The sequence below is a fragment of the Pan troglodytes genome, chromosome 3 (genome assembly GCF_028858775.2).
Source record: "Pan troglodytes isolate AG18354 chromosome 3, NHGRI_mPanTro3-v2.0_pri, whole genome shotgun sequence".
NCBI classification, from domain to species: Eukaryota; Metazoa; Chordata; class Mammalia; order Primates; family Hominidae; genus Pan; species Pan troglodytes.
This window is the reverse complement of record NC_072401.2, coordinates 75,625,407-75,645,370: the sequence shown is the minus strand read 5'-3', so window position 1 is coordinate 75,645,370 and position 19,964 is coordinate 75,625,407. Positions and strand designations below refer to the sequence as shown.

The 19,964-nt window shown below is 48.6% G+C and overlaps 1 protein-coding gene and 1 pseudogene across 2 annotated transcripts in view; both read left to right on the top strand.

Annotated features, from left to right (window-relative positions):
* The first annotated feature begins 1,648 nt into the window (after nucleotides 1–1,648).
* On the top strand, nucleotides 1,649–10,205 carry LOC471242 (ribosomal protein eL22-like; annotated as a pseudogene).
* A 7,603-nt stretch (nucleotides 10,206–17,808) lies between these two features.
* The window catches only part of PDGFRA (platelet derived growth factor receptor alpha), a 70,969-nt gene continuing 68,813 nt past the window's right edge, over nucleotides 17,809–19,964 (top strand). Inside the window, exon 1 of one of the 2 annotated variants that reach the window (XM_024356152.3) lies at nucleotides 17,809–18,102. The gene's annotated coding sequence lies outside the window, so the exon portion shown is untranslated. Of the gene's footprint in view, nucleotides 18,103–19,238; nucleotides 19,262–19,964 lie in introns of those variants that run through there. The other variant, XM_016951727.4, reaches the window with a different exon arrangement.

The following is a 19,964-nucleotide window of genomic DNA, read 5'->3' as shown; positions in this document are numbered from 1 at the left end:
TATTTTTTTTTTGAGATGGAGTTTCACTCTTATTGCCCAGGCTGGAGTGCAATGGCGCAATCTCGGCTCACTGCAACCTCCACCTACGGGGTTCAAGCAATACTTCTGCCTCAGCCTCCCGAGTAGCTGAAATTTCAGGTGTGCACCACCACGCCCAGATAATGTTTGTATTTGTAGTAGAGACAGGGTTTCAACATGTTGGTCAGGCTGGCCTTGAACTCCTGACCTCAGGTGATCCATCTACCTCAGCCTCCCAAACTGCTGGGATTATAGGCATGAGCCACCACACCTGGCCAAAAATAAGACTTTATGTTTTAATAAGGGTACCCCCTGATTGCTGTGTGGAGAATGAATTGCCAAAGGCAGGAGTTGATGTAGGTAAGCAATTGGAAGGTGATTCCTTGAGAGAGGAACCTCTTGAGATTAGGTGGATGCCGTGGAGCAACAGAGGAGTGGACAGATTTGAGAGACTCTTAGAAAGTAAAAATCAATAAAACTCACTATTGGCCGGGCACGGTGGCTCACGCCTATAGTCCCAGCACTTTGGGAGGCCAAGGCAGGTGGATTGCTTAAGTTCAGGAGTTTGAGACCAGCCTGACCAACGTGGTGAAACCCAGTCTCTACTAAAAATATAAAAATTAGCCAGGCATGGTGGTGCACGCCTGTAATCCCAGCTACTCGGGAGACTGAGGCAGGAGAATTGCTTGAAGCCAGGAGGTGGCAGTTGCAATGAGCCAAGATCCTGCCATTGCACTCAAGCCTGGCCCACAGAGTGAGAATCCGTCTCACACAAAAAATTAAAAATTAAGGCCAGGCGTGGTGGCTCACATCTGTAATCCCAGCACTTTGGGAGGCCGAGGTGGGCGGATCATGAGGTCAGGGGATCGAGACCATCCTGGCTAACACGGTGAAACCCCGTCTCTACTAAAAAATACAAAAAATTAGCCAGGTGTGGTGGTGGACGCCTGTAGTCTCAGCTACTCGGGAGGCTGAGGCAGGAGAATGGCGTGAACCCGGGAGGCGGAGCTTGCAGTGAGCCAAGATCACACCACTGCACTCCAGCCTGGGCGACAGAGCGAGACTCTGTCTCAAAAAAAAAAAAAAAAAAAAAATTAAAAATTCAAAAAAAATTAAAGTGGCCGGGCACGGTGGCTCACGCCTGTAATCCCAGCACTTTGGGAGGCCGAGATGGGCAGATCACGAGGTCAGGAGATCGAGACCAACCTGGCTAACACGGTGAAACCCCGTCTCTACTAAAAATAGAAAAAATTAGCCAGGCGTGGTGGTGGGCGCCTGTAGTCCCAGCTATTTGGGAGGCTGAGGCAGGAGAATGGTGTGAACTCGGGAGGCAGAGCTTGCAGTGAGCAGAGATCATGGCACTGAGCTCCAGCCTGGGCGACAGACCAAGACTCCATCTCAAAAAAAAAAAAAAAAAAAAAAAATTAAAGCTTGCTATTGGCCTGAATGGGAGGTAAGAGAAAAGGAAGAAGAAAGTAAACTACTAGATCTGGGGTCTGGGTTACTGAATGGTGGTGTTATCATTTGAGATGGGAAAGTCTAGGGGAGAATCAAGCTTGGGTAAAAATCTACAGTTCAGGACTCAAGGCTTCCCATCATGTCTATTGGTGCAAGGCTGATTTTAGAGGAAATGGAGAAAATCAAAATGGCTCAGAACACCTATAGCTTTGCCAGCTTTGACAAGGACTCTCTGGACAAAAAGAGGGAACATTCACATTCTAAAGAATTTTCTTCCCAGGATTTCACAGTCTCTCCTCCAACTCTTCTCCACTCCTTTAGCTCTGGATCTGACAAGCAAACTCCTGCCACCAGAAAAGTGGTGAGGATATCCTTGCATTCCTCTCTCTGCCAGAAAGTGGAAAATTCCCATGTCTTCTTTTTAGGTCAGAGAGTGTTGCAATTAAAGAAAAGACTTTTCCTAGGATAAGAAGGAAAGGAAACAAAAGTACCAACCTGAGAAAACAAAGTGGAAGGAAAACGAAGAGTGTTTTCTGAGCTGCCGGGGTTCTGACACAAACAACACCATGTTGAAAGAGCTGCGATGCTGGAGCTGCAGGGTGCAGGCGGGGGTGTCCAGGGCAAGGCAGGAGAGGGCGTCGGGGATCCTATATTATATGGTAGGCATGGTAGGTTCTGCAGAGGATTCCGGCACTCAAGCTTATAGTCATTGAACAACTTTGAATAACACAGTGTGGTCTGCATTTCAGAAGGATCCTTATGGTAGGATTGTGGGGGGTGAGGAGAAGAGGTGAAGATTGGAGTTGGGAGATGCAGTTAGGAGGCTGTGACCATAGTCTGGACAAGAGAAGGCAAGGACTTGAACTAAGGCCCTGGAGGCAAGAAGGAATGAAAGAAAGACTTGGTGCCAAGAATGATTTGGGAGGTCAATCTGGAGATTTCCCAGTTTAGGGAACTGGGCAGATTCTGATGGGGAGGGGGATGGGCTAGTCAAGGACAACGTCCAAGCTGAAGGGACCCTTGGAACTGTGACATCAACAACAGATAATACAGGACAAGAAGGAGGTTTACAGGAGCTTGAATAGGATTTGTTGACTCCTATAATCTGGTGAGAGCCTAAATCCTGTTTCTGCAAAAGTCGTCATTGTTCTGGTCAATCGATGCCCCACCCAGGCACTGAGTCACTGGTTCCATGCATTTGTTCATATGCTAATTTGTTCATAAAGTTCTGGGAAATTACTTTCTATTTCTTATCTCCTTGCTGTTTCTTCCTGGTCACCAAATACTCAGCCTCGCACGTAGAAGGAACTGTATCCAAATTACCTTTTGAATTTAGTGGCTTTTATACAGTGTGAACCATAATGCTAGGAAAAGGACACAGGAGGCCAGGCGTGGTGGCTCACGCCTGTAATCCCAGCACTTTGGGAAGTGGAGGCCAGCAGATTGCTTGAGCTCAGGAGCTAGAGACCAGCTTGGGCAACATGGCCAGACCCCATGTCTACAAAATATACAAAAATTAGCCAGGTATAGTGGCACATGCCTTTGGTTCCAACTACCCAAGAGGCTGAGGTTAGAGGATCGCTTGAGCCCGGGGGTTGAGGCTGCAGTAAACTGTGACTGCGCCACTGCACTCCAGCCTGGGTGACAGAGCGATACCTTGTCTCAAAAAGAAAAAAAAAAGACAAAGGAACACTAAAGTCCACCCCATTTAGATGAGAGGAGAAAAAGAATGTTTTCCTTTGAGTTCGTTGGTTAGCAACTCTGTCCCCATTATGTGCACATAAGTTATTTCAAATGGCAAAGAGCACAATGATGTTTGAGATATCATTGCTGGGAGCCAGGAGGGTCCCTGTTCTTTCCTTATCTGAGTATGACAGTAGCTTGAGTAAATCAGTGACCTCTCCTACTCAGTTTCTTTTTTTTTTTTTTTTTTTTGGAGACAGAGTCTTGCTCCATCACCAGGCTGGAGTACAGTGGTGCCATCTGGGCTCACTGCAACCTCTGCCTCCCAGGTTCAAGAGATTCTCATGCCTCAGCCTCTTGAGTAGCTGGGATTACAGGTGGACACCACCATGCCAGGCTAATTTTTTTTTAAATTTTAGTAGAGACGGGGTTTCACCATGTTGGCCAGGCTGATCTTGAACTCCTGGCTTCAAGTGATCTGCCCACCTCAGCCTCCCAAAGTGCTGGGACCACAGGTATGAGCCAGTATGCCTGACCTACTGAGTTTCTGTGTGCAAATGGTGATAGAATGCTGCCCTTTCTTTCCGTGGCTGTGAGGAGCATCAAATAAGCTCATATATTCAGATATGCTTTGGAAGGAGTAAAATGGCATTGGAAATACCAGGCCATATAAAATGGAATAGCAAAACTAAACTGAAAGGAAATGACCTGTATACTTCTATTGGTCCATCTGGATTTTGGAAGTATCAGGGTAATTGAAATATTTATTTTTCATTCAACCTTCAGGTAAAATGTAGACCCAGCTGGTGTTTATCCTCTAGGTGGTGTGTGTGATTGCACGTGTGACACAAGGATGAGCTATTTGTCACACAGCTTTAGAATGAAACTTGAAAAGGTCACAGAGAGGGCTGTGAATTTTAAGCCATGCTCCAAGAGGGAGTACTAAGCAGCACCTATCAGAAAAGCTCTTCCTTTGTCCTCCAGGTGGGGTGAAGAGGGAACTCTTGAATCTCCAATGCCACTTTCTCAGGTTCTATTGGTGGCTTTAGTGAAAGCAAACAGGACTCAGACAGGCAGATAAGATAACCACTATCTGAAGTGTGAGCCTGCAGTTTTAAATTGCCTTTTATTTGGAAATACCTTCAATCTCATTTGGATGCTAAGGGAAAAAACTTAAATCTATCACACACAGCCCTAGACAACTTGTTTATTAAATGTGCAGAATAAAGATTTGATGCGAACTTCTATGGCAATAAACTAGGTTCATGGGTGGGTATTAGGTTAAACCAAATGAATCGCTGACATTCAAGGGATTTTTGGCTGCAACAGTTACACAGGCCAGAACTGCCTAATCTAATCCAGGTTCTGTCACTGGCAAATTCGAATCACCTACAGGAATCTTTGACAGAATTTATATTAGTAATTCCTTACTTTTTGTGTGTGTGATAGTCTGGCGTGTCTCTAATTATCTCAAAATGTGTTGAAGTATATCTTAAATCAAGTTTACTTTCATGTATCTTTACAAATAAAAATATGTCATTGCACTCTTATTTAGTACAATACGTGTTAGAGAATGAACACAAAGCTTGGAAATCATCACAATCATGCCTGAATTTGACCAGAATAGAGACAGGCATTAAATCTGAATTATCAATATTGTGTGTGTGTCTGTGTGTGTGTGTGTGTGTGTGTGTGTGTGTGGTGCTACTGGTGTCTGTAGCAACATAACTCAACCACAAATACATGAATCTTGTAGTTGGATAAATCATTTTGGTTCAGCCAACCTTTATTTTCTCAAGTGAACAAAATGCAGCTTCCCTCAATAATATCAGGTTTTTCACAGGGCTGCCATATGATATTATTTGATAATAAATATTTTCTATAATGCACGCTTGTTTTAGAATGTTATTTTTATGGAAGAGCCTCAGAAAGTTAAATCTTTTAATTCCCCAACGAAGGCTAGTCTGTCAAAATACTGTTTTTGTGATAATAAATGCAAAACCTACTATGCCATTTCTTACCAGCAGCCAAGTTGTTTTTTTTTTTTAATGTTTGAGAATTTCAGCAGTTGATGCAAAGTGGACATTATCAGCCACGGATCTATGTTACAGGAGCCAATTTTAGACATTTTAATTTGAGTGGAATTTAAGTTCAGCTCCTCCCTTATCTCTTTGAAGTTGCTGGGGCCCTGTTGCATTTTAAATCTACTCAAAAGTGCCCATAGGAGTACGACTCACCAGTCGCAGCCACTGATGGAGTTCATGGCCACCCCTCTCCCTGCTCCTGTCCGTATGCCTTTGTTCATGCAGTTCCCTCTAGAAGAAACACACCTCTGGTCGTTCTTCTCTCTCTCTCTTTTTTTTTGAGACGGAGTCTCACTCTGTCGCCCAGTCTGGAGTGCAGTGAAACGATCTCGGCTCACTGCAACTTCCATCTCCCAGGTTCAAGCGATTCTTGTGCCTCAGCCTCCCAAGTAGCTGGGACTACAGGCATGCGACACCACACCCGGCTAATTTTTATATATTTAGTAGAGACGGGGTTTCTGCATGTTGGCCAGGCTGGTCTCGAACTCCTTGCCTCAAGTGATTCACCTGCCTCGGCCTCCCAAAGTGCTGGCAATACAGATGTGAGCCACCGCGCCCGGCCCGTTCTTCTTACTTTTTTTTTTTTTTTTTTTTTTTTAAATGAGACACAGTCTCCCTCTGTCGCCAGGCTGGAATGCTGTGGCTCGATCTCTGCTCACTGCAACCTCTGACTCCCTGGTTCAAGCGATTCTCCTGCCTCAGCTTCCCAAGTAGCTGGTATTACAGGCATGCGCTAGCATGTCCAGCTAATTTTTGTATTTTTAATAGAGACGGGGTTTCACCATGTTAGCCAGGATGGTCTCGAACTCCTGACCTCGTGATCCGCCCACCTCGGCCTCGCAAAGTGCTGGGATAACAGGCGTGAGCCACCGCGCCTGGCCCGGTTCTTCTTACTCTTAAAGACAGCTCAGACAGCAGCCCAAGAAGCCCCCCGCCCCACCCCCCAAATCTCTTAGTTTGGGTAAAGCGCCCCGATTCCGTGTGGTCATGGCTTTATATTTGTCCCTCTTCCTGTTCAAATAACTTGTGCGCCTATATAGGGCCTGGCCCGCGGTGGAATGGACGCGGCTGCAGCTGGAATCGCATCACTCCCTCCTCCCCTCCCCCAGCACTGACATACGATCCCCAGTGTCCTGAGGATGACTCCAAACAGCGTCGGACCTTCAAGTGGAACCTCAGGCTTGTTAAGGAGTGGCCTGGAACTGCACCAGATTTTAGGGGTGCCTGGGGAGGCTTAGAGATGGGAGACGCCCTGACTTGGTTCCTTTCCAGAACATTTGGGAACACTTGGCTTGGTTTCAGTCACCAAATGCGGACTCGCCCAGGGTGGACTTAGTTCTGAGGTGGCCTCTTGCTCCCTCTAGTGGTTTAGAAATCACTGCAGGAGGGTCAAAGACGGGTCTGGTTTTTCTCCGAGGAGGAATCCGCATTAACCATTTAGACATCTACTGCGCAGTGAAGTCAATTCATGACTACGTTTTTGAGCAATCCAATAATTAACCAAATGCACACACAATAAGGACTTTGGACCGTCTTGTGGATCCTTGGAGGACCTTGGGTTCATTTTATAATGCAAACCTAACAGGCTGTAAGTACCCAAGGGATAATTGAAAATATGCTTTAATCAAAGGCAATCACCCTGTCATTGTCAGCCTGTGAAACATTAGCTCGTGGAGCGGGATGAGAGCACGCAGTTCTCTTATCGCTCCAAGATAACTCCACCAGGATGACAGAAAAGCATCAGATTTGGAGATGTCACCAGTCTGGAGTCTCAGTTACATTCAAATTTCATGATAGCCTATCCTTGGGGAACTGAATTGTCTCTTTTGAACAAAGACAATTTCTTAGTTGAGTGAGTTCAGTCGTTTTTTGATTCAATATCAGATCATTACAGTTCCTTTGGGACATAAAAACTATCGTTTCCAGAGACAGAGGAGTGTACTTTGCTATGTTTGTACCTGCCCTACACACAAACTTCTTATGCAACATACATTTTCTGAATGACTTAAAAATAATAGCTGAATATGGCATCTTTCTTCAGAATTGCACGAAGCTTTAAATATCACCTACTGTGGGGTGCAGCGGTGCATGCCTGTAATCCCAGCACTGGTAAGGCTGTAATGGGAGAATTAGGCTTGATTTTCGGAGTTTGAAACCAGCCTGGGCAACATAGGGAGACACTGTTTCAATTATAAATAAATAAATATCACCTCCTCAGAGAAGATTTCCTGAGGCACCAGACCAGCTTGGGCTTCCCACAGTGACGATGGCCTCCCACAGCACTGGGTGACCACAGAGCACTAGTCACGCCTGCCATTTAATGAGGGCCTGGTTTGTTTTCCGTCTGTCTCCTCTGTCCAAAGCTGAGCTCCATGGTTGGTTGTTTGTCCATGACAGCATGCCAGAGTCTAGCACAGTGCCTGGTATAAGAGGTGCTGAATAAATATTTGTCAACTGATACAATCTAGGGGGGTAAATGCTGAGGAGACAGACAGCAGAGGAGAGCTGGTGCTGTTTTTTGTTTTTTGTTTTTTGTTTTTTTTTGAGACAGGGTCTCACTCTGTCACCCAGGCTGAAGTGCAGTGGTGCCATCTCGGCTCATTGCAACCTCTGCTTCCCAGGCTCAAGCGATTCTCCTGCCTCAGGCTCCCAAATAGCTGGGATTGCAGGCGGTCACCACCACACCTGGCTAATTTTTGTATTTTTAGTAGAGACGGAGTTTCACCATGTTGGTCAGGCTGGTCTCGAACTCCTGACCTCAGGTAATCCACCCGCCTCAGCCTCCCAAAGTGCTAGGATTACAGGCATGAGCTACCGTGCCTGGCCTGATTCTTATCTTAGGGCTGTGAGGGAACCCTTCATTCAGATTATGAGCAGAAAAAAATACCTGATTAAAGACTCAGGAATAGTGAGGTGAAGGGCTGAGATTAGCACCCAGGTGGCCAGTGCACATCTGTAACCACAGTGCAGCGAAGAGGAGAGAAGCCCAGAATTCTCCCACTCAGATCCCAAGTCAAGCAGGAATCACCATCTCCTGGCTCGTGGAGCTGCATTTCTTTGTCAACGGCCTGATGGAAACTGGCCTAAGCTCTGGGGGATGGTTTACCAGCAGGACTGTCCTATTATCTTAATATGTGTGGGATGTTTACCTTAACAAAGGCATTTTTTTTTTTTTTAAACAGGCTGGAGTGCAGTGACATGATCTCAGCTCACTGCAACCTCAGCCTCTCAGACTCAAGAGATCCTCCTGCCTCAGCCTCCCGAGTAGCAGAGATGGCAGGTACATGCCACCACACTTAGCTAATTTCTCTACTTGTAGGTGAAATGGGGTTTCACCATGTTGGCCAGGGTGGTCTCGAACTCCTGACCTCAAGTGATCCACCCTCCTTGGCCTCCTAAAGTACTGGAATTACAGGTGTGAGCCACCATGCCTGGCCTCTAAAGGCATATTTTTAAAGCACTGAAAATTAAACAGTAACAAAATACCTGGAAGCTCTGGAGGCAACAAAGACAGAAGGCCAAAAGTGTGCAGACTGTAAGAATAGAATACAGAGTAAGGGTAAGACAATAAAGAGGAATGAGAATATGAGGCCAGGAGAAAAGATACGGAAAAGAGAACGAATGTGTTCCTTCTTGTGTGTCCTTCAGCTTTCCTTCTGTATCACTGACTATCCAAAGAAAAATTTAGTTAAACAGGCAGCAAGTATGAATTGAATGCTGGGAAAGACACACATACATTTAAAATCCCACAGGAAAATTATAAATGTGAGTAGGTCAGCAGAGAGGCACCCAGCCTTGGTAGGCCTCCTGGGATGTTATGTAGCTGGGTGTGTGTTTTCAGCCCTGCTATACCCCAGATTTCATTTTTGAGTGAGGGTGATTGTATTTGGAGTTAGAATGAGTAAACCATTTTTGACTTTATTAGTTAGGATTGTTAAGGTTGGCTGTAAGTAATAGAAAAAAAAATCAAAATAAGTGGCTTAACAAGAGAGAGAGAAGGTAGAATTTTAGGCCAGGCACTGGCCTAAATTTGTGGCTCACACCTGTAATCCAAGCACTTTGGGAGGCCAACGCAGGAGCCCAGGAGGTCGAGGCTGCAGTGAACCATGATTTCACCAACGCACTCCAGCCTGGGCAACAAAGTGAAACCCGGTCTCAAAAAAAAAAAAAAAAAAAAAAAAAAAAAGAGGCCGGGTGCAGTGGCTCACGCCTGTAATCCCAGCACTTTGGAAGGCCGAGGCGGGTGGATCACCTGAGGTTGGGTGTTCGAGACCAGCCTGACCAACGTGGAGAAATCCCGTCTCTACTAAAAATACAAAAAAAATTAGCTGGGCGTGGTGGTGCATGCCTGTAATCCCAGCTACTCGGGAGGCTGAGGCAGGAGAATTGCTGAACCTGGGAGGCGGAGGTTGCAGTGAGCCGAGATTGCGCCATTGCACTCCAGCTTGGGTGACAAGAGCAAAACTCCATCTCAAAAAAAAAAAAAAAAAAAAAAGAGACAATTTTCTCTCTGCTGGCATGGCCGACTCACAAGGGCATCTCAGAAAGACAAGAAGCCCAAGAGGTCAACCTGGAAGTTTAAATTGGACCTTACTCATCCAGCAGAAGATGGAATTTTTGATTCTGGAAATTTTGAACAATTTCTACGGGAGAAGGCTGGATATCTCAGGAATGTTGTTCACATTGAATGCTTCAAGAATAAAATCACAGTTCTTTCTGAGAAACAGTTTTCTAAAAGGTATTTGAAATACCTTACCAAGAAATACCTTAAGAAGAGCAGTCTTCATGATTGGCTTCGAGTGGTTGCATCTGACAGGAGACTTATGAACTTTGTTACTTCCAGATTAGTCAAGAAGATGAAGCAGAGTCGGAGGACTAGGCAAAGGCTTCCCCTATAGGGCTTTGCTGATTAATAAAATAAATGAAGTATACGTGAGAAATACCAAGAAATTGGCTTTTAGTTTATCAGTGAATTAAAAAAAATGCACCTTAAAAAAAAGAGAGACAATTTTATTTCTGTTACATTTTCAAGAAGGCAGGAGGTAGCTTATCAAGGTTTGTTTGGGGCTTAAGGGTGAGGGATCTTCTACTTGGTAGTACCACAGTGCTCAGTTTCCCTTTTCAAGGTGGCCTCATAGTCTAAATTGGCTGCTGAGGCCCCACTCACACACCTGCTTTCTACTCAGCAAGAAGACCAGACTGAGAAGGATGCATCCTTTTTTTAAAGATGCTTTTTAGCAGTTGCACCCACAACTCGTGCTTACGTCTTGTTGGCCAGAACTTTTCTTCATGACACATCGACCTGCAAAAAAGTTGGTGAAAGGAAGACTTTTGTTCCAGGGGGGGGAAAAAACAAACTAAAATTAAAAATCAAGGACTCTATTACTGAGAAGGAAAGGAGAATGATTACTGGAGGCCAATATGCAATATGCAATCTTCTTCACTGGAATTGAACATATATTTTTTTGTTCCTGAAAATGAGTCCTGCCTCAGTCTCTCCAGGGCATGGTGAGGGGTGGGAGTGGTAGCTGGTAGAAAGCTAGTGTCCTTAAGACAAGGATTGGCTTTAATCCTGCTTTGGGTCTTTGGGTGATTTGAAATCCAAATGTGGATACAAATGTCTACTTTTTTTGTTTGTTTGATTTTGAGACAGGGTCTCACTCTGTCACCCAGGCTGGAGTGCAGTGGCATGATCTCAGCTTACTGCAGCCTTGACCTCCTGGGCTTGGGTGATTCTTCCACCTCAGCCTCCCCGAGTAGTTGAGACTACAGGTGCCTGCCACCACGCCCAGCTAATGTTTTGTATTTTTAGTAGAGATGGGGTTTCACTATGTCACCCAGGCTGGTCTTGAACACCTGAACTCAAGGAATCCACCCGCCTCAGCCTCCCAGAGTGCTGGGATTACTGGCATGAGACACTGCACCTGGCCACAAAAGTCTATTTAAGAGTACAAATGAGGGAAAAATAATCTAGTTTTGCCAATTATATTATCACTAAAGCTCTTACGTTGTTGTAAAAAGTCACCAGACATATTGTATAATGTCACATCCATCTTTCTTTCTTTCTTTCTTTCTCTCTCTCCTTCCTTCCTTCTTTTTTTTCTTTCTTTTTTCTTTCTTTCCTCCCTCCCTCCTTCCCTCCTTCCTTCCTTCCTTCTCTCTCTCTCTCTCTCTCTCTCTCTTTCTCTTTAGAGACAGGGTCTTACTCTGTCACCCAGGCTGGAGTGCAGTGGTGTGATCATAGCTCACTAAAGCCTTGAACTCCTGGGCTTAAGCCTCCTCCCGCTTCAGCTTCCCAAATAATGTTGAATGTAGATGATAAGTTTACACAGGTCTTTAAATTCAACCAACTCTCATCCTATGGATTCAGAGACAACAGCTGACTATCCAGGAGATAAAGATTCCTGGCTGTTCCTTCTCACAATCTTCTTTGCTTATTGGAAAATGCTGGAGTTACCCCAAATTCTGTCCTGTTTTTTTTTCTTTCTCTCATTTTAATCCTTCTTGAGCTTTTTCAAATGTGTCATGTTTAAAAGTGGACTCATCCTTTCTTTTCTTTCTTTTTTGTTCTTTTCTTTCTTTCTTTTTTTTTTGAGATGAAGTTTCGCTCTTGTTGCCCAGGCTGGAGTGCAATGGTGCGATCTTGGCTCACCGCAACCTCCCTGTCCTGGGTTCAAGATATTCTCCTGCCTCAGCCTCCCAAGTAGCTGGGATTACAGGCTACCAGCTAATTTTGTATTTTTAGTAGAGATGGGGTTTCTCCATGTTGGTCAGGCTGGTCTCCAACTCCCGACCTCAAGTGATCCGCCTGCCTCAGCCTCCCAAAGTGCTGGGATTACAGGCATGAGCCACCATGCCCGGCCCATCCTTTCCTTTCTAACCCAGTTCCTGGTTGTCCCCCTGCTGAGTAGACAGCACCAGCCATGGCCTCAGCCAGGCACCCCACTCTCCCTCACAGTTCACATTTTCAGTGAGTGCTAGGCTTTCTACTTCCTTCTCTCTAATTCACTTTTCATTTTCTCCAAACTCCTGCCATCCCCCAGGAACAGGGAAGCATCCTCTCTTGCTAGATTATAGCAGAAGCCTCCCTATCTCCTCAGATCATCCAGGCTGATCTTGCTAAATGTTCAACTCTGTTCCTGTCTTGCCCCTCTTTAAACCGTATACTTCCATAGAATTAAGCCCAGGTTCTTTTGTCAATTGTTTTCCTTTTTATTAATTAATTAATTTTTTTTTGAGATTGAATCTTGCTCTGTTGCCCAGGCTGGAGTGCAGTGGCGCGATCTCGGCTATCCACAACCTCTGCCTCCTGGGTTCAAGTGATTCTCCTGCCTCAGCCTCCTGAGTAGCTGGGACCACGGGCACACACCACCATGCCTGGCTAATTTTTGTATTTTTAGTAAAGACGGGGTTTCAGTGTTGGCCAGGCTGGTCTTGAACTCCTGACCTCGTGATCTCCCCACCTCAGCCTCCCAAAGTGCTGGGATTACAGGTGTGAGCCACTGCACCCAGCCTTATTATTTTTTAGAGATGGTGTCTTGCTGTCTCCCAGGCTGGAGCGCAGTGGTGCGATCATAGCTTACCTCAGCCTCGAACTCTTGGGCTCATGCATTCCTCCTGCTTCAGCCTCCTGAGTAGCTGGGAATACAGGCGTGCACCACCACATCTGGTCAATTTTTAAATTTTTTGTAGAGATGGAGTCTCACTATGTTGTCCATGCTGGTTTTGAACTTCTGGCCTGGAACCTTCCATCGATCCTCCCATCTCTGCAAGCCTAGACATTTAACATGGTCTAGAAGGCCTCCATGAGCTCCATCTCACCTCTTTTTTGCTCCTTCCGCTCCGGACCTTTACAAGTTGCGGCCATTCCAAACTCCTTTCACTTCTGATTATCTCATGTTCTCTCTCACCTCCCCGCCCATGCAATGAGGTTCCTCCCCAACTAGATTCTTATTCCTCTTAGATTCTCAGAGAAGCCTTCCCTGAAAGAAGCCGTCTCCCATCTCCCGGATTGGGTTAGGCTCCTCCTGTGTGCTGACTTCATTGTCTCTCTCCAACATTGCTTAGAACGCTAAGTTGCAACTTTATGTCTAATTTATTGCTCCACTAGTCCATAAAATCTAGGAGGAAAGGGCTGTATCCTTAGCCCTTGACACATGGCCTTGTACATCTTAAGTTTTCATATGAACCGCTTTATTTACCTGGGATATTATCTTACTTAATCCCCAAGACAACCCTATACGTTGTGCATGATTATTCCAATGGTCATTACTGTTATTTTAAATAGAGATGGGGGCTCACTATGTTGCCCAGCCTGGTCTTAAACTCCTGGGCTCAGGTGATCCTCCCACCTTGGCCTCCTAAAGTGTTAGGATTACAGGCATCAGCCACCATGCCTAGTCGATTATGCCCCTTTTAATGGATGAGCAAAGAGTCGAGGTTCCACTGGTTTTCCACTGCAGTGTCTCTGCTGAAGGATTAAAAGAAAAAAAAAATCACAGGGCTGTGCTGGACTCCTGGGACTTCCAGAGGACAAGGCCCTCTCTTCAGTGAGGCTGACCTACACAGAGCCAGCCCTCCTTCCCCTCCCAGCCACAGCTGTGTGTTGGAAAGCTAGAGGCCTGGGCCCCTAATAAAGAGCAGACCTCCCAATCTCCTCGTTCCTTCCCCCTCCCCTCATATGGTTTTTCAAATTAAAAGCAACTAAAACAAAAGACCTAAGGAGCAGGAGAGGGCAGAGGCACAACAACATCCCTAAACCGAGGAAGGGGGCTCTCTAGCGAGGGAAGGGGTATCCAAAAGCCAGATCCAGAGGGTTCCAGTCCTACCAGTCTGTCCCAGGCTCTAAGGAGTGTATGGCCCACCGGGCTGGGCTGGACCAGGAAACAAGCTCTTGTCCTCAGGTCTGTAAACAGGCTGCGTTGTTAGGAACCCTCTGCTTCTACTTCCTGAAGAGCAAGCCCCCCAAACCCAGAAGAGAGGCTGCACCTTGAGATCCAGCCAGCAAGGTGGGTGCGGAGTCCTGGGGAGGGAACTTTCACCTCAAGGTGCACAGACCCATCTCGATCTTTTTGGAGAATTCCTCCTTTTCCAGGACTAGTGCCGTTCTGAATTCTGAGCGTGCAAAGAGACTCCTTAGAGCTAGCTTCCGAGCCTCAGCTGGGGCAGACCAGAGGCCAGGGCGTCTCTCTCTCTGCGGGGACCCCCCACATCTGTGCGTCACCTCCACCACCTCCGGGCAAAGGACCCTTCCTCGCTGGACCCAGGGAGGCGGCTATTCCAGATGCAGCCAAGGGTTAAAGGGGGTGGGAGAAGGAGCAGTTAGCACCGTTTTCTTTTGCAAACCACCAAACGGGCCCTTCATTTTCAAATTGTGAAGGCAGAAACATCCCCCGTTCCCTTGCCCCGCCCATCACCATTTGAAAAAAATAATTCACAAGTTTAAACGTGATTTTCACAACTAACGGCTTTGATAACTGTTAAATTCGTACGGCTTCTAGAGCAAACGGACCTGAATTCTTCAAGGAAAGTAGAATTGGCGGTGGAGCTGGGGGGCAGAGGAGGAGAAGACACAAAAAGCCAACTCAGTGGGAAGCGCCCTCAAAGCCAAAGGTGTGGCGCTCGGAGCTGCGGCCGCCCTCGCCCGGGAGTCGGGGCCAGGAGAACGGGCCCTGGAGGCAGGGCAGGGCACGGCGAGATTTTGCTTTTGTTTTTAGTGACCATTTTGATCTGGTTGTAAAAAGTTTACGAGGCCCTCTTTTTGAAAGTCAGCTCATCGACTGCACCTTTTTATACCCTTGCCCTCAATTTCATGTCGCCTGCTGGCCTAGACGCGCAAGGCGGAGGACAGAACTGTCACAGTCCCTACCCTTTTCTCCCAACTTCCCAGCCCGGCTCAGTTCGGGAGTTGGGCCTCCTTCCTCTCGGCTCGCAGCCTCCCCGACTCCCGCTTTGGGGAGAAAACCCACATTCTTAACCCCTTGATAATCCCTCAAGGAAAAAACAAAACAAAAAACCCCAAGAGGTTGAAAATTAGAATCCGGGCGCGGGTTGAGATCTGCGCAGAGCTGCCCAGGCCAGTGCATGTCGCTCCTCTCCTCCGGGTACATATGGTGGCCTGGTCCCCTCCCCCCACCCCCCACACGGTGCCCAGTGAGAAGCACAAGAAGGGGAGAAAAGACCCGCAGCTCGCCTCAGGAGGGCAAGGTTTCTCGCCCCCTGCGGCTCCGGGACCACCCAGGACCCGGGGCGTCGTGGGACCGATCTCGAAGGATCTTAGAACGACACTGGGAGAGCGCGGCAAGAACTAGCCCCACCTTCCCCCGACGCCCCGGGCTGACTGCCGGGCGCAGACCCGACTTCTCCCGAACCAGCCTCGGACCAGCCTTAGAAGGCGGAAAACAGGATTCAAACCCGCCTATGAGCAGTGGTAGGGGCGGGGGCTGTGGGGGCAGGACTCGGTTTAAGGAACCAACCGCCTCGGTTCGAGGGCCTCCTGTCCGGAGGTTGCTCCTGACCACTGGGTTTATTTTGCTTTTGCAGAGGAGGCAGATGTTGACCTCTCTTCTTTGCACAGTCTCTCCGCAAAATCTTCCCCCAACCATTTGCTTTCTTGCGCCACCCCCCACCGGGGCACTATCCCTGGAGTCAGCTCCTCAGGCCTTTAAACCTTCCAGAATGTCACACATGGAAACCTTTAGCAAATGTTTGTTAATGATCATAACAAAGGCATCATTCAAATTAGGCAGGTAATTACTACCAGAAGGACAACTGGGTGCTCGCTTGCTCATCCATTGCTTTCTGCTTTAAACTCCCGAGGAGTCGCTGCCTGGAGACACTCCCGCCCGGACTGCTTTTCGGGCCCCATTAAACGGCTCTGAAATGAACTGTGAAGTTACCATTTGTGGGCGGAGAGCGCTGGGGCCCTGCGGACGGAAGACCCTGGCTTGACCGGACTAACAGTGTCGCCGAAGCAAAGCAGCCCCTCTGGGTAGACTGTCTGTCTCGCCTCCTACCTTCTGGGGCAACTAGCCTAAAAACCCGGTTCTCAACTTAACAGCATGTGGCCCAGCACCCGCTTTTGCCTTTTATTCCGCACTCTGATTTTTGGGGGGATCGTTTGTTCCCGCTCATTTTCTACAAACATTACGGTATCCTGTTAGCATTCCGAACAAGGGGCTGTTCATATATTTGCCTTCAATGATTTCCTGAAGGAACATGTGGAAGTAATAGCGAGCGGTGCAGTCACCCAAGCTGAAGATGCACGAGAGCGGGTCGCGTAGAAGAGCTGGGGCAATGGGACCCCCAGCGCAGCCCCAGGCGCCCTGTTTTCGAGGCTGACACCCCAAGATCCTGTCCTGGTTAGGGACAGCACCGCGCCCGTTGGAGTACTTCTCTGTGACTCTCCCCTGTCCACTGCACTGTGTCCACCCTCCTGGTGAAGGAGGAGACGGCTGTTGGACATGCCAGTCCCAACCTGGCCACTTTGGCCATTTTCAGAGTACCTGTGTTGGGGTGGGGTTGAGGGAGAAGGATGAAAGACGACCCCCAACCCCAACAGGAGAATTCAAAAATCAGAGAGCGATGAAGGTGAACGCGCTCCCCTCCCCCGCTGTCGCTGGGAAGCCCCACTCTGCCCAGGTCTGGTTCCTGGAGCATCAGCGCCCCCTTTCCCTCGCCGGCAGGATCGTTTCCTCCCGACACTGGCCTCTCGCCTTGGGCGCAGGGTTTGGGGCTCAGCTGTCAATTCCAAGGCATTCGTAGGGTTCGACCCACGCGGCGGGAGGGAACGGAGGGAGAATCAAAAGGCATCCTCCCCCACGACGCGGAGGCGGTGGTACGATTCCTCAAACGCCCAAGCTTGAGCTTTTTTTGTATGCGAGATAGAAGCCAGGGCAACCTCGCCCAGATAACCCCGAAAACAAAGGCACGACCAGATAAGTGACTTCAAGGGAGTAAAGGTCGTTCTGTCGGAGAACGTTCCAAACCTACACAGACCCTCTTTTCTTTGTACCGTATTTCAGACCACCCAGTCTTGCACACACACACACGCACACACACACACACACCACACAAAACAAAAACCCATCATTGTCATATTGGACTCAACAGTTTGCCTAATCCTATTAAATAACTAGCAACTATATAGCCCTTCCCCTAAAAGACCCCTAGTTCAAAACGGCGCAACCGCTTGGAGATTTCTCCCGAGGGCCCTATTTCTCGTTGGGCCGAGTTTGTAGAAGGGACATTTCTTGATTCTAGATTTATATTCTCTCTGGGTATTAAATGCAATTTTGTATGTTCCTTTTCTTCTTTTCAAAGAGAATACAAAACTATAGCAGTCTAAGAAAATAACCCCAAAATGGGGAGGCAAACTCATTCTGGAAATGATGGGCTGTTTGTAGTTTCACAAAACCTCTTTCCCGGCAGAGCACCAACACCTCCCCCTTCCACCACCCCCCATCCCATCTGGTCTGCTTCTCCCCGCCCCCCAGTTGTTGTCGAAGTCTGGGGGTTGGGACTGGACCCCCTGATTGCGTAAGAGCAAAAAGCGAAGGCGCAATCTGGACACTGGGAGATTCGGAGCGCAGGGAGTTTGAGAGAAACTTTTATTTTGAAGAGACCAAGGTTGAGGGGGGGGCTTATTTCCTGACAGCTATTTACTTAGAGCAAATGATTAGTTTTAGAAGGATGGACTATAACATTGAATCAATTACAAAACGCGGTTTTTGAGCCCATTACTGTTGGAGCTACAGGGAGAGAAACAGAGGAGGAGACTGCAAGAGATCATTGGAGGCCGTGGGCACGCTCTTTACTCCATGTGTGGGACATTCATTGCGGAATAACATCGGAGGAGAAGGTAAGGGAAAAGAAAAAATGATTTTTTGTTTATAAGGGAAATCCCTGATCAGACTCTGGGACTGGAGAAAGCGAAGTAACTTCAAACTTTGGGCGACAAGAAAAAAAAAAGGAGCTGGATTCCAGTTGTGTGTCCAGAGAGTAATTTTTTTTTTTTTCGGAATAAACTTCACTTGGGGACGGGTGGGAGATAACCATAGAGTTATAAAGTCTAGGTATTTTTTTTAAACACACATTTTCCAGACCTATTTTTAAAAACAATGTTTTTCTAACAACCCTATGGCCTCCCAAAGAAATTGTTTAGGCTTACATTTTTGAGGTTTCTTTTGGGAGTGGGGGTGGTGTTCGTGAATACTGGGCCGAACACCAAGGAACTGGGGGTGGAGGCAGAGGTGTTTGCCCTCTTCTTGGCAGTGGGTCCTGGAAGGCGACAGGTTTTAAATGAGTGTTTTCATTCCTCGCCTGCGGTTTGGCGGGACAGCGCTGCAGCCCATGGTGTGGAGCGCGGCTGGGGGACCAGGGGAGGTGGGGAGAGGGGAGCGTGGAGGGGGGCGCAGGAGGCGGGCAGGGCTCGGCTGGAGACCGGACCTCGGTGTTGGCCTACAGCACAGGGAGCCGGCCGAATGCGCGTGATTACTGGACGGCGCTGCTCTGGGTGAGAGTCGGGGCCAGATTTGGCGCGGCGGTGAGGCGGCTGCGGGACAAGCAGAGGCGCGCGGGCGTGGGCAAGGGTTTGGGGCGCTCTGGAGCGGTTTGTTGGGTCAGTGAGGTGCCAGGGAGAGCGGGTGCCTGCCGGGCAGTGTGCTCGGGTTGCACGCCCTAGCGCGGGGGCGACAGCGGCGGCGCGGGCGGGCGGTCTGGAATAATGACAAACACATTTGGCCCTGAGTGAAGAAGTCGTCGTCGCCTCGCATTCCAGCAACTGGGATTTGAGGAATTTCGAACCGCACACCAAGGGGCCCTCATTGTGCGCCGTGGCCCCCGCCCCCGCCCGTCTTCCCGCGCCTCCTCCTCGGTAGAATCATTTCTGCATTGCCCGGGGGCTCTACTTTCGCTCAGTTCTGGCCGCAGGCAGGAAGAGAGGAAAGGTCTCCAGGAAGGTGCCGAACTTCTTGTGAGGAAGTTAGGGACGACTTGGAACTGGGGAAACTTGTTTGCAGGTAAGACAGAAAGGTGGGAGGTAAGCCATATTCTCCCTCCGGGCACCCGAGCCCTGGACACCCCCTACCCGGCGCCCTTCTCCGCGCGGGGGTGCGTGGCACTTGCCGTCTGAGCTCGCCCAGCGCTGCTCGGTCCTCTCTAGTTGCCCTTTTTTCCATTCCTCTCCCTGCCCGCTTCAGAGCCTTCTGTGCGTACTTCTCCTTCCTCTGCTGTCTACCCCCATGGAAACCAGATTTACACACGAAATTAACTCCGCCCGGCTGCGCCCAGGGAGCGGGCGGCGTCCATTTGGCATTGAATATGTGGGATCAGCTGTTCTATTCCGGGAGGGTGTCGGCCAGGTCGGAGCGACGAGTGTGGCCCAACCCGAGTACGGTTGCCAGAGGGAGCCAGGAGCCGGGGCCGGGCCAGGTGTGCGAGAGCTGCCGATGGCCTGGCCTCGCGTCTTGGTCGGGAAGGACTTGCTGGCCCGGCAGGCTGTGCGTTGTGCATCCCTCCCGCAGCCAGAGCGCCGGTCCGGCACTTCGCTCCCCGAATTGTGCTAAGACCTCAGGATGTGCGCAAGGAGTGCCTGGAAGAACTTGCCACTCACTCCATCTCCCTGGGTGGGAGGCAAGCATGGATGGGGCCCCTATCAGGTCCCTACCGCCCCGCGTCCGAAAAGCCCCGGGCTGGGCGGTGTGGGAAATGGCTTTTTGGCTC